Here is a 14404-nt window from a genome sequence, read left to right as displayed (position 1 = left end):
ATCTGGAGGGAGTATAGAAGGTAAATTTCTGCTCCAGATATGTAGGGCCATTTCCATTCAGGCATTTATGAATGATACAACATATCTTGAACTTGGCTCTTTGTCGGATGCTCAACCAGTGTAGTTTCTGCAGCAGAGGTTTTGATGCTGTTCTAGGGGGAGCATTTAGAACAAGGCGGGCTGCCGTGTTCTGGACCACCTGAAGCCTGTCTAGAACTCCTTCATTGGCAGAAAGGAGTAACCCGTTACAATAGTCGATACGACTCAGTATAAGGGCTTGCACCAATGTTCTTCTGGAGGAGTCCGGTAGCAGTGGAAAAATTCTACGCATCATGCTTATGATGTGGAAGCACGCGCCAGCTACCATATTGCTGTGCTGTTTGAGAGAAAGGTCCTGATCAAGGCGTATCCCCAGATTTTTGACAATCTGTTTGGGCTCTGGAACGACACCGAGATCCGAGGGCCACCAGTCAGGGGTCCACAGTAATTTGGCGTCTCCAAACAGCATTACTTCCGTCTTGCTGACATTGCACTGTAGGAAGTTGGTGGACATCCACTGTGCGACGGCTTTCATGCCAGCGGAGAAGGAGTTTCTTATTTCTGTGGTGAGATTACGAAAGGGGAAGAGGAGCTGCGTGTCATCCGCATATGACACGGGGATGAAACCAAATTTGCGCATCACTCTTGCCAGGGGTGCCACGTAGATGTTAAAGAGTGTTGGGCTCAGGCAGGAGCCCTGTGGCACCCCTTTCGTAATCCCTACCTCAGTTGATCTGTATTTGCCCATGGTGACAGTCTGGGTCCGATCCGTAAGAAAACTCCTTAGCCAGGCAAGGGCGTTGTTCTTAACCCCTACGTTCGACAACCGGTCAATGAGGATGTTGTGTGACACGGTGTCGAACGCGGCTGAAAGGTCTAACAACACCAAGATTACTGAGTAGCCTTTGTCTTGAAACATATGCAGATCGTCAGAAACAGACAGGAGGGTGGACTCTGTACTGTGTTTCGGCCTAAACCCAGATTGGGAAAAGTCTAGGCCGCCAGCTTTCTCAATGTAGCTAGATAACTGACGATTAACATGCTTCTCAGCTAGCTTTCCCAGATATGGCAGCAATGAAATAGGTCTAAGATTAGACAAGTCAGTCCAAGGGGTTGTGATGTTTTTCCTGATTGGTCTGACCAAGGCTTGTTTCCACTGCTTGGGGACAGAACCTGTGGAAAGGGATAGGTTGACAAGTTTCTCAATGGTGGGAGATAAGATTCCAAGCAAGGTGGGCATGAGTCTTGCCGGGATGATATCATCAGGACTTCCACTTTTAATCTGCGCCATGAGCAGGGATACCTCTTTATGAGTGATAGGGGAGAAGAGGTCTAAAGTATGAGGGCCACTATCAAGTTCAGAATCCTGAAAAATCGGGGCTGTGTTTGTAGTCAGGGTATTATTTGCATTTACTATTTTGGCATAGATAAGATCGATTTTATTGCAGAAGAATTGCGATATATTATCGCAAAGTAATTGCGACGATGTGTCCGCACTCTCACATGCTGTGGGATTGGTGAAAGAGTGAAGGACCTGGTACAGTACTCTGGGAGAGTTATCTGCAGCCATAATAGTATTAGTAATATGGGTTTTACGCGCCATTCTGATAGCTTTGTGATATATACTTAGGGCATCCCAATAATGTTTCCTATCTGTTACTAGATGGGTGGATCTCCATGTTTTTTCTAGTTTCCTTGCTGCTTTCTTGAGATTTCTGAGCTCTTCAGAGAACCAGATCTCTTGTTTTTTGGCTGGTCGGGGTCTAAAATGCTTTAAAGGAGCTATCTTATCTATGGCAATTTTAGTGTCTTTATTGAACATGTCAATAGCTTTATCAATATCATCGGGAATCTCATGGTAGGATTGAACAAACTGTTCAGCAAATGAGACCTCATTAACCTTATGCCATTGCCGTCGTATTTCAGGGATATTGGTAGTTTTGAGGACAGTGGTTGTAGGATAGGGAGTATGAAACTCAAGGATAAAATGGTCCATCCAACTGACCTGTGTGGGGGGCATGCATGTGACATTAGGGAAGTTGGTTATTACCAGGTCTAAGGTGTGTCCAGCCACATGAGTTGGGCCCACATTGTGTGGTTGAAGACCTAACAATAAAAGATCATTAAGAAAAGCCTGTGCTTCTTTGCAATTTGTGAGTTCGCTGTGAAAATTAAAATCACCTATTAACAAAAAATCTTTGTCCTTTTGAACATAAGGCGCAAGATTTTCCAGTAATGTATTAACAAAGTTTGAGCTAGGTCCAGGGGGACGATAGACCAAGGCTCCTAATCTGGTTTGTTTGGCGGAAAGAGTTGTTTTAAAAACCAGCAATTCGATGTCTGGAGTGCAGAGTTCTGCCAAGACAGAACAGTCAATGTGACTTTTGTGAGCAATAGCAATTCCTCCACCAATTTTCTTAGGTCTGTCTAACCGGATGATTTTATATCCAGAAGGGATGGCCAATGTGATGGAAGGAGTAGAATGGGGTTTAAGCCACGTTTCAGTCATGAAACAATAGTCAGGTGTATTTGTGGAGATAATGTCCCATACTTCAGAGGTATGCTTAGGTAGGGAGCGTACATTACAAAGAATGTTTTTATGACCAGTGATTTTAGATGTTTTATGTGGCGGAGTATAACTATTCACAGATCTATCAGTAGTAAACTGAGATTTGCAGTGTAAACATGAGAAAGGACCTTCAGTGATTAGTTTAAGGGCTCCATGACAGTCTATACTCTGTAAATCCTTTAGTACCTGGGCTGAGTATGTGATCCTGGCAGGGAGCGGGACATGCGGGAGAGTAGGAGAGACCGCCATGGCCCCGGGCACCGTCCTGGCGCGGACGGGCGCAGACGGGCAGGTCTTTGGCTTGTCTTCGGCGCGTCTAGAGGCGCCTCCCTGCGCGCAATCGCTGCGCGCTTGATCCCGACGAGTGGCTAAGTAGCCCCAGTAACAGCAAGGCTAGAGCGCTACCCGCGTAGAGGGGGTTTCCGTAGTCCAGCCTGCTAGTGACGAGGGCCTGGATGACTGTACTTCTAGTCTTGGTGGGGATCCTCTTGAAGATCCTGTGGAGCATTCGGAGGGTGTTGAAGCAGGATGAGGAGACAGCGTTGACCTGCTTAGTCATGGAGAGGGTGGAGTCGAGGATGACCCCTAGGTTGCGTGTGTGGTCTGTTGGTGTCGGGGTGTTGATACCATTGATTTAAATCAATTTGGGGCACTTAGCCATGGCAGGTTCAGGGAACTGAAGCTTTATATCGTACCTGCCTGACTCAAAGTTTATTTTTAAATGATACAGTGCAACAGACCACTTGCTTTGTCTTGGCAACCGTCAAAATTTTAATCATTAGCGGAATATGACAATTGGCGCACACAGTCAAATTATACAATCAACGTCTCTGAAATTGATTGATTAGGATGGTTGGTGTGGCAAAGAATTTCAAATGCATGTCAACTGCGCTTTTATAATGTGACACCTGGTTTCACACAGACAAGACAGGATCCTCGTTATCCTTATTCACATTCGGTTACCACCTACTCGGTGGGTAAATTGTCTGATTTTATCTTAACACCTAGGGTACTGTAGGACTGTGGTGCACAGTCACAAAAGAATGTTTAAGTAGTGATTCAATGTTCTCTTAAATCCTAAAGTCCTTGCGGGTCTCCTTCTTCCCTTAGAGGAGATGTTTTGTACTCCGGCGTGGTCCACAACAGAGATTCCGGCTCCGTGATGTTCAGTGGACAAAATCATAATAAAAAGAGAGAAAAAAAAACTCTTTAAGTAAAGGGTAACCAATTGGTCTTATACTTAGAGAAAACGGGGGGGGGGAGTATAGGGAAAACAGTCACCCAGAATCTTCACCCGTGAGTATGTGCATTCGTAGACTAGCTGAAGTGGCGTCCTGGTGATTAGCCTTCCCCACCCGACTCAGCCTCGACAGCGCTGGCACCCCTTCCCCGGGAGAACCCAAAGTGGCTCCGTACCTTGCTAAGCCACGACCTTCCAAGGACGTGGCTGGTCTTTTCATTGTACCGGATAGGGTCCGGCTCCCACGTAGCTTCTGGACAGGCGGAGACGGTTCTTTCCTTCGGTTCCGTAATCGGCAGATCTCCGTCCTCGGCAGCTAGCTGAAGCGGCGATCCCGCTGGCAGGAAGAAGGTCTTGGCTCTTCTCGCATCTTCCCCCGGCTCCGCTTCATTCGCCCAACAAGTTTCTGTTGTCGTCGGTGTCTTTAGGAACGCCTCTTCCTGCTTTATCCTTCGTGCATGGTGCGCTGTGGTCATGTGGTGGGGGAAAGAACTTACCGGAGGTGTGTTATTAAAGCGGTAGACCCTGCTACTCTCATAGGCAGGAGCCTGAAAACAAAGGAGGGACCAGGGAGACAGGTAAGTTAACTCCGATTCCGATTCTGGAGGTAGAAGGACGTTGTAGTGAGTGGATCGATTTCTCACCCCCCCCCCCCCCACCCTAGTCTGTTCACGTTCGGGGATCAGAGGTAGTCGTGAAATTAAGTCTGCATTCCCATTGAAGGAACCCTTACGGTGTTGGATTTCAAAAGAAAAGGGTTGGAGGGAGAGGAACCACCGTAATATCCGGGGTTTGTTTCCTCTGTTTTGACTCATCCACAGAAGGGGTGCATGGTCTGTATATAGTATGAAATGGGAACCCTCAAGGTAATAACGAAGTTTGTCTACTGCCCATTTCACTGCCAGACATTCTTTCTCTAATGGGGTAGAGTTGTCCCCTAGAATAGAGTTTCCTGCTGATAAATAATATAGGGTGTTCTTCCCCCTCGTCAGAGAGTTGGGACAATACTGCCCCTAGACCATGTGCAGAAGCGTCGGTCTGAAGCAAGAAGGGTTTCTTAAAATCTGGTGATCGGAGGATAGGGCTAGAAGTGATGGCTGTTTTCAGGGCATCAAATGCTTTTTGGGCTTCGGGATTGGGGCGTAACAAGTCCTTGGTTTTTACCTGTATTTGTAATAGATCGGTAAGAGGTGTGGCCAATTCAGAATACTGGGGAATAAAACGTCGGCAATATCCTAGGAGGCCCAGGAATGCTCTAACCTCTCTTTTTGTGGTGGGGAATGGAGTTTGTTTCATGGCCTTCACTTTTTCCTCCTGGGGTTCTATACAGCCATTCCCAAGGAGAATACCCAGGTATTTTCCTTTCTGGAAGCCTGCCCTGGACTTTTTTGCATTGATGTGTAGCCCTGCTTCTCTGAGAGCCTCGAGTACTGACTGGCAATGTTGTAAATGTGTGGGGCTGTATATAACAATATCGTGAAGGTATGCTGAGGAATACTTCTGGTGTTTCTGCAGTACCCTGTTCATGAGTCTTTGGAAGGTGACGGGAGCCCCGTGTAGACCAAAAGGTAACATGACAAACTCAAAAAAACCAGCAGGAGTTGAAAAGGTGTTTTTTTTCCTGATCCTGAGGTCTTAGGGGCACCTGCCAGTATCCCTTCGTAAGGTCTAGGGTAGTAATGTATTGTGTTTCTCCTGGCTTTTCTATCAGCTCAGCTACTCTCGGAAGAGGCTAAGAATCACACTCATAAATTGCGTTCACTGCCCTGAAATCAATGCAAAAGGGAACAGGGCCGTCCGGTTTTGGTACCAGCACTATAGAAGAGGACCATTCGCTTTGTGATGGTTGTATGACACCCAGAGCAAGCATACTCTCCACCTCTTCCTTTATGGCCTTTCTCCGGAAAGCAGGAATGCAATAGGATTTTTGTTTTACTATGTGCCCGGGTTGGGTCAGAATAGCATGTTCTGCTAAGGTCGGGAAGATCTGAAAATAAAGGAGAAAAGGGTTGGAGAGTTGCTTGCAGATTTTTCTCTTGGGTTGGTTCGAGATTGGGGTTGATGACCAGGTGATGTAGAGTGGTATCGTGGGGACCTATAGTGGTATGCAAATCCTTGTGTAGGGGTCCCAGCCACTTTTTGAGGAGCTTGATATGATATAATTGTGTGTGTTTTGGCATAATCTGTAGGTGGTAAGATGTTAAACCAACTTTGCTTATGACTTTGAAGGGTCCCTGCAAACCAGTTTTTGTCTTCGTTAGAGAGGAGGGTGTCAAAACCAAGGCCCAGTCACCTACTGCTAGTTGTCTCCACCTTTTCCCTTTGTATTATTGTACTTGTTGCTTTGTTTGAGCCTGATCTAGATTAGCGTCAGCAAAGGCCCTCAATTTCTGTAGTCGAGTTTGTAGACTTTGGGTATACTCAAGGAAGGAACTAGTTTCTTCTTGTTCTTCTTGTTCCCAGGTTTCCTTGGTTATCTCCAACAGACTACGCGGTTCTCGTCCATAAAGGAGTTGGAATGGGGAACAGCCAAGGCTAACTTGAGGCGGGCTTCGGATAACATAAAGGGCTAGGGGTAGTAGCCTGTCCCAATACTTCCCTTCTACAGTCAGTAACTTTTTAAAAATGAGCTTTATTGTAGCGTTATAGCGTTCACATAACCCATCCATTTGAGGGTGATAAACAGATGTCTTAATGTGCGAGATGTCAAGGGTCTTACAGATTTGGGTCATTAGTTTGGATACAAAGGGGGTCCCTTGGTCTGTGAGTATCTCCCTTGGGAAACCAACACGGTAAATTAATTCTAACAACTTGTCACTGATGTTTTGGGTAGTGGGTGCACGTAAAGGAAAGGCCTCTGGAAATTTAGTGGCGTAATCTACAATGACTAAGGCATAGAGGTAACCACGTCTGGTTTTGGGTAGTGGTCCTATCAGGTCCATACCCAATCTCTCAATCTCTCAAAAGGTTTACCAATTATTGGAAGGGGCTGAAGAGGGACTGAGGAAGGTTTACGGGGGTTCTTTCTCTGACATACGGCACATTCATGACAGTATTTGATGGCATGTGCAAAGATGCCAGGCCAGTAAAAATGTTGTAATAATACTTGAATTGTCTTCTGTGCCCCCCCGATGTCCCGCGAGAATATGTGAGTGTGCGAAAAATAATATTTGCTCCCGGAAGGCTTGGGGTACAACCAGTTGTGGAGGGTCTCCATACTTCCCCATCCTATACAGGAGATCCCTTGAGATCTGAAAAAAGGGAAGACTGAGTAAGCAGTGGGGGTCACTGGTCTGGCTTGTTCCAAGGCTGTCTTAAGTGTAGGGTCTTTTTTTGTGTGTATCGGAAACTCTTATCCGATAACCAGGGAGCTTGGGTAAGGAAGGTCGGTTGAATGGGGTTATGTTGCGAAGGGAACAAGATCTATTTCTTCATCAGGGACAAGAAGGAGTGATTGTCTTGCCCTATTATCAATTGTTCTGGTAGGGTGGGTAACACTCCAAGTCTAGCCTGGAGAGTTTGTCCATTAGGAAGAGTTATGGGGAGGCTTATTAAAGGGTAGGTCCTAACATCCCCATGAACTCACCGAATGGGGACGTCTTCTTCAATTGGGATCGGTGTGGGCCCTGCTAAAGACTGACAAATAACTGACTGGCGACAGCCTGAGTCTAACAGGGCATATACCCTTACCCATGTTACTGCTACACTCACATAGAAGCTAGGTCCAATTTCTTCGGTATATAAGATGGAGCGAGGAATACAACTTATGTCCATCGGTTCTTCCTGATTCTTTTTGTGTGGACAGTTGTGGGCGATATGTCCCCACTCCCCGCACTCATAGCACTGGGGGCCCTTGATGGGGACGGTCTCTGTACGAGACTGGCGGGGCCTCATAAAGTTGGTTAAGGACTTCCCTGGTTTCTTTTCAGGCTTGTTAGGAGCAGGGGTTTGGGGTGCTTTATCCGGCTCCCAAGGTAGAGAGCGAGGTTGTGCCCGAAAGTAGGAAGTGGTCATATCGATTGCCTGTTCTGTGGTGATGTTGTTTTAACCACCTCTGAATGGGATAGGGTAGAGCTTCAAGATACTGCTCTAGATAAATACGGGACATAATCTCCTCCTTTGTATTGCTTTTGGGTCTCAGCCACTTATCTGCTGCGGATTTTAACTTATAATATAGGGTTTTTGGGTTATCTGAGGATGTCCCCCTTTCCTTCCTAAACCAAATCCTGTAGGCCTCAGAGTCCATGCCTAAATGGTCCAGGATGACATCCTTTATTTCATAATAGGCTGTTTTTCCATTCGCGTTTGCCACCTGATGAGGAGAGGGGCCAAAAAAAAAGTTCATTTAGCCTCCGGCCTACCGGACGCCCTGGCTGCCCTCTCAAAATTCAGCAGAAATTCGTCAGGATCCTCTCCTGGGACATACATTTGTAATGAGACGTTGGGACCCGTTCCGGCACAGAATTGCAACTGTGTACTGAGCTGCTGTCGGTCATCAACAACTCTCTGTTATTTTCTTTTGGATTGGATAGGGAAGCCGAAAGCAGTTCCCTATCGGCCTGGTTGGAAGTCATTTGTTTCTCCGCAGCCCATTCCAGCTTTTCCTGTCCTCTAACTAGCTGTTGAATTAATTGCTCCATTTTGGAGGGAAACCTCCCTTGGAGGCGTTTCAATATCCCACTTCTGACACCATGTGTAGTACTGTGGTGAAGAAGCAGATAGAGACACCGTCAAGAGTTCACTGGGATTTTATTTGTCTCACTGGTCTATTGGAGCACATTCACAGAAGAATTTTTGAGGAATGATTCAATGTCCTCTTGAATCCTAATGTTCTTCGCGTCTCCTTCTTCCCTTAGAGGAGATGTTTTGTACTCTGGTGTGGTCCACAACAGAGATTCCGGCTCCGTGATGTTCGCTGGACACAATAATTAAAAAAAAGAGAAGAAAAACAACTCTTTAAAAAAAGGGTAACCAATTGGTCTTATACTTAGAGAAAACGGGGGGCGGGGGGGAGTGTAGGGAAAACAATCAGCCAGAATCTTCACCCGTGAGTATGTGCATTCGTAGACTAGTTGAAGTGGCGTCCTGGTGATTAGCCTTCCCCACCCGACTCAGCCTCGACAGCGTTGGCACCCCTTCCCCGGGAGAACCCAAAGTGGCTCCGTACCTTGCTAAGCCACGTCCTTCCAAGGACGTGGCTGGTCTTTTCATTGTACCGGATAGGGTCCGGCTCCCGTGTAGCTTCTGGACAGGAGGAGATGGTTCTTTCCTTCGGTTCCGTAATCGGCAGATCTCCGTCCTCTGCAGCTTTATGAAGCGTCGATCCCGCTGGCAGGAATAAGGTCTCGGCTCTTCTCGCGTCTTCCCCCGGCTCCGGTTCATTCGCCCAACAGGTTTTTGTTGTCGTCGGCGTTTTTAGGAACGCCTCTTCCTGCTTTATCCTTCGTGGATGGTGCGCTGTGGTCATCTGATGGGGGATAGGACTTGCCGGAGGTGTGTCCTTAAAGCGGTAGACCCTGCTACTCTCATAGGCAGGAGCCTGAAAACAAAGGAGGAAACAGGGAGACAGGTAAGTTACTTCCGATTCCGATTCTGGAGGTAGAAGGACGTTGTTGGAGGGGATCCATTCCTCACACCCCCCCACCCTAGTCTGTTCAAGTTCGGGGAACAGAGGTAGTTGTGAAAGGAAGTCTGCAGTCCCTTTGGAGGAAACCTTACAGTGCCGGATTTCAAAAGAAAAGGGTTGGAGGGAGAGGAACCACCGTAATATCCGGGGGTTGTTTCCTTTGTTTGGACTCATCCACAGAAGGGGTGCATGGTCTGTATATAGTATGAAATGGGAACCCTCCAAGGTAATAACGAAGTTTGTATACTGCCCATTTCACTGCCAAACATTCTTTCTCTATAATGGGGTAGCGTTGTTCCCTAGGATAGAGTTTCATGCTGATAAATAATATAGGGTTTTCTTCCCCCTTATCAGAGAGTTGGGACAATACTGCCCCTAGAACATGTGCAGAAGCGTCGGTCTGAAGCAAGAAGGGTTTCTTAAAATCTGGAGATCGGAGGATAGGGCTAGAAGTGATGGCTGTTTCCAGGGCGTCAAATGCTTTTTGGGCTTCGGGTTTGGGGCGTAACAAGTCCTTGGTTTTTATCTGTTTTTGTAATAGATCGGTAAGAGGTGTGGCCAATTCAATAATGCTGGGGAATAAAACATCGATAATATCCTAGGAGGCCCAGGAATGCTCTAACCTCACTTTTTGTCGTGGGGAATGGAGTTTGTTTTATGGCCTTCACTTTTTCCCACTGGGGTTCTATACAGCCATTCCCAAGGAGATAACCCAGGTATTTTACTTTCTGGAAGTCTGCCCTGGACTTTTTTGCATTGATGTGTAGCCCTGCTTCTCTGAGAGCCTTGAGTACTGACTGGCAATGTTGTAAATGTGTTTTCTAGGTGGGGCTATATATAACAATATCGTCAAGGTATGCTGAGGAATACTTCTGGTGTTTCTGCAGTACCCTGTTCATGAGTCTTTGGAAGCCCTGTGTAGACCAAAAGGTAACATGACAAACTCAAAAAGACCAGCAGGAGTTGAAAACGCGGATTTTTCCTGATCCTGAGGTCTTAGGGGCACCTGCCCATATCCCTTCGTAAGGTCTAGGGTAGTAATGTATTGTGCTTCTCCTAGCTTTTCTATCAGCTCATCTACTCTCGGAAGAGGATAAGAATCACACTTAGAAATTGCGTTCACTGCCCTGAAATCAATGCAAAAGCGAACAGAGCGTCCGGTTTTGGTACCAGCACTATAGGAGAGGACCATTCGCTTTGTGATGGTTGTATGACGCCCAGACAAGCATACTCTCCACCTCTTTGTTTATGGCCTTTCTCCGGGCCGCAGGAATGCGATAGGGTTTTTGTTTTACTATGTGTCCGGGTTGTGTCAGAATAGCGTGTTCTGCTAAGGCCGTTCTACCGGAAGACTGAAAATAAAGGAGAAAAGGGTTGGAGAGTTGCTTGCAGATTTTTCTCTTGGGTTGGTGTGAGATCCGGGTTGATGACCAGGTGATGTAGAGTGGTATCGTGGGGACCTATAGTGGTATGCAAATCCTTGGGTAGGGGTCCCAGCCACTTCTTGAGGAGATTGATGTGATATATTTGTGTGCGTTTTGGCATAATCTGTAGGTGGTAAGATGTTAAACCAACTTTGCTTATGACTTTGAAGGGTCCCTGCCAACCAGTTTTTGTCTTCGTTAGAGAGAAGGGTGTCAAAACCAAGGCCCAGTCACCTACTGCTAGTTGTCTCCACCTTTCCCCTTTGTTATATTGTACTTGTTGCTTTGTTTGAGCCTGTTCTAGATTAGCGTCAGCAAAGGCCCTCAATTTCTGTAGTCGAGTTTGTAGACTTTGGGTATACTCAAGGAAGGAACTAGTTTCTTCTTGTTCTTCTTGTTCCCAGGCTTCCTTGGTTATCTCCAACAGACTACGCGGTTCTCGTCCATAAAGGAGTTGGAATGGGAAACAGCCAAGGCTAACTTGAGGCTGGCTTCGGATAACATAAACGGCTAGGGGTAGTAGCCTGTCCCAATCGTTCCCTTCTACAATCAGTAACTTTTTAAAAATGAGCTTTATTGTAGCGTTATAGCGTTCACATAACCCATCCGTTTGAGGGTGATAAACAGATGTCTTAATGTGCGAGATGTCAAGGGTCTTACAGATTTGGGTCATTAGTTTGGATACAAAGGGGGTCCCTTGGTCTGTGAGTATCTCCCTTGGGAAACCAACACGGGAGAATAATTCTTACAACTTGTCACTGATGTTTTGGGTAGTGGGTGCACGTAAAGGAAAGGCCTCAGGATATTTAGTGGCATAATCTACAATGACTAAGGCATAGAGGTAACCACGTTTGGTTTTGGGTAGTGGTCCTATCAGGTCCATACCCAATCTCTCAATCTCTCAAAAGGTTTACCAATTATTGGAAGGGGTTGAAGAGGGACTGAGGAAGGTTTATGGGGGTTCTTTCTCTGACATACGGCACATTCATGACAGTATTTGGTGGCATGTGCAAAGATGCCAGGCCAGTAAAAATGTCGTAATAATACTTGAATTGTCTTCTGTGCCCCCCGATGGCCCGCGAGAAGATGTGAGTGTGCGAAAAATAATATTTGCTCCCGGAAGGCTTGGGGTACAACCAGTTGTGGAGGGTCTCCATACTTCCCCATCCTATACAGGAGATCCCTTGAGATCTGAAAAAAGGGAAGACTGAGTAAGCAGTGGGGGTCACTGGTCTGGCTTGTTCCAAGGCTGTCTTAAGTGTAGGGTCTTTTTTTTGTGTGTATCGGAAACTCTTATCCGATAACCAGGGAGCTTGGGTAAGGAAGGTCGGTTGAATGGGGTTATGTTGCGAAGGGAACAAGATCTCTTCCTTCATCAGGGACAAGAAGGAGTGATTGTCTTGCCCTATTATCAATTGTTCTGGTAGGGTGGGTAACACACCGAATCTAGCCTGGAGAGTTTGTCCATTAGGAAGAGTTATGGGGAGGCTTATTAAAGGGTAGGTCCTAACATCCCCATGAACGCACCGAATGGGGACGTCTTCTTCAATTGGGATCGGTGTGGGCCCTGCTAAAGACTGACAAATAACTGACTGGCGACAGCCTGAGTCTAACAGGGTATATACCCTTACCCATTTTACTGCTACACTCACATAGAAGCTAGGTCCAATTTCTTCGGTATATAAGATGGAGCGAGGAATACAACTTATGTCCATCGGTTCTTCCTGATTCTTTTTGTGTGGACAGTTGCGGGCGATATGTCCCCACTCTCCGCACTCATAGCACTGGGGGCCCTTGATGGGGACGGGCTCTGTACGAGACTGGCGGGGCCTCATAAAGTTGGTTAAGGACTTCCTTGGTTTCTTTTCAGGCTTGTTAGGAGCAGGGGTTTGGGGTGCTTTATCCGGCTCCCAAGGTAGAGAGCGAGGTTGTGCCCAAAAGTAGGAAGTGGTCATATCGATTGCCTGTTCTGTTGTTAGGTGGTGATGTTGTTTTAACCACCTCTGAATGGGATAGGGTAGAGCTTCAAGATACTGCTCTAGATAAATACGGGACATAATCTCCTCCTTTGTACTGCTTTCGGGTCTCAGCCACTTATCTGCTGCGGATTTTAACTTATAATATAGGGTCTTTGGGTTATCTTAGGATGTCCCCCTTTCCTTCCTAAACCAAATCCTGTAGGCCTCAGAGGCCATGCCTAAATGGTCCAGGATGACATCCTTTATTTCATAATAGGCTGTTTTTCCAGTCGCGTTTGCCACCTGATAGGAGGCCTGAGCTTCTCCTGTGAGTAGAGGGGCCAAAAAAAAAGGCCATTAGGCCTCTGGCCAACCGGACGCCCTGGCTGCCCTCTCAAAGTTCAGCAGAAATGCGTTTGGATCCTCTCCTGGGACATACATTTGTAATGAGACGTTGGGACTCGTTCCGGTACGGAATTGCAACTGTGTACTGAGCTGCTGTCTGTCATCAACAACTCTCTATATTTTCTGCTTGATTGGATAGGGAAGCCTTAAGCAGTTCCCTATCGGCCTGGGCGGAAGTCATTTGTTTCTCCACAGCCCATTCCAGCTTTTCCTGTCCTCTAATTAGCTGTTGAATTATTTGTTCCATTTTGGAGGGGAAGCTCCCTTGGAGACGTTTCAATATCCCACTTCGGACACCATGTGTAGGACTGTGGTGAAGAAGCAGATAGAGACACGGTCAAGAGTTCACTGGGATTTTATTTGTCTCACGGGTCTTTTGGTGCACAGTCACAATAGAATGTTTAAATAGTGATACAATGTCCTCTTGAATCTTAAAGTTACTTGTGGGTCTCCTTCTTCCCTTAGAGGAGATGTTTTGTACTCTGGCGTGGTCCACAACAGAGATTCCGGCTCCGTGATGTTCGGTGGACAAAATATTAAAAAAAAGAGAATAAAAAACAAAACTCTTTAAGTAAAGGGTAACCAATTGGTTTTATACTCAGAGAAAACGGGGGGGGGGGGGGGGGGAGTGTAGGGAAAACAATCACCCAGAATCTTCACCCATGAGTATGTGCATTCGTCGACTAGCTGAAGTGGCGCCCTGGTGATTAGCTTTCCCCACCCGACTCAGCCTCGACAGCGCTGGCACCCCTTCCCCGGGAGAACCCAAAGTGGCTCCGTACCTTGCTAAGCCATGTCCTTCCAAGGACGTGGCTGGTCTTTTCGTTGTACCGGATAGGGTCCGGCTCCCGTGTAGCTTCTGGACAGGCGGAGATGGTTCTTTCCTTCGGTTCCGTAATCGGCAGATCTCCGTCCTCGGCAGCTACCTGAAGCGTCGATTCCGTTGGCAGGAAGAAGGTCTCTGCTCTTCTCGCTTTTTCCCCCGGATCCGGTTCATTCACCCAACAGGTTTCTGTTGTCGTCAGCGTCTTTAGGAACACCTCTTCCTGCTTTATCCTTTGTGGATGGTGCGCTGTGGTTATGTGGTGGGGGAAAGGACTTGCCGGAGGAGTGTCCTTAAAGCGGTAGACCCTGCTACACTCA

Source organism: Lissotriton vulgaris, chromosome 6 (assembly GCF_964263255.1).
Source record: "Lissotriton vulgaris chromosome 6, aLisVul1.2, whole genome shotgun sequence".
Taxonomy (NCBI): domain Eukaryota; kingdom Metazoa; phylum Chordata; class Amphibia; order Caudata; family Salamandridae; genus Lissotriton; species Lissotriton vulgaris.
This window is presented reverse-complemented; position numbering follows the sequence as displayed.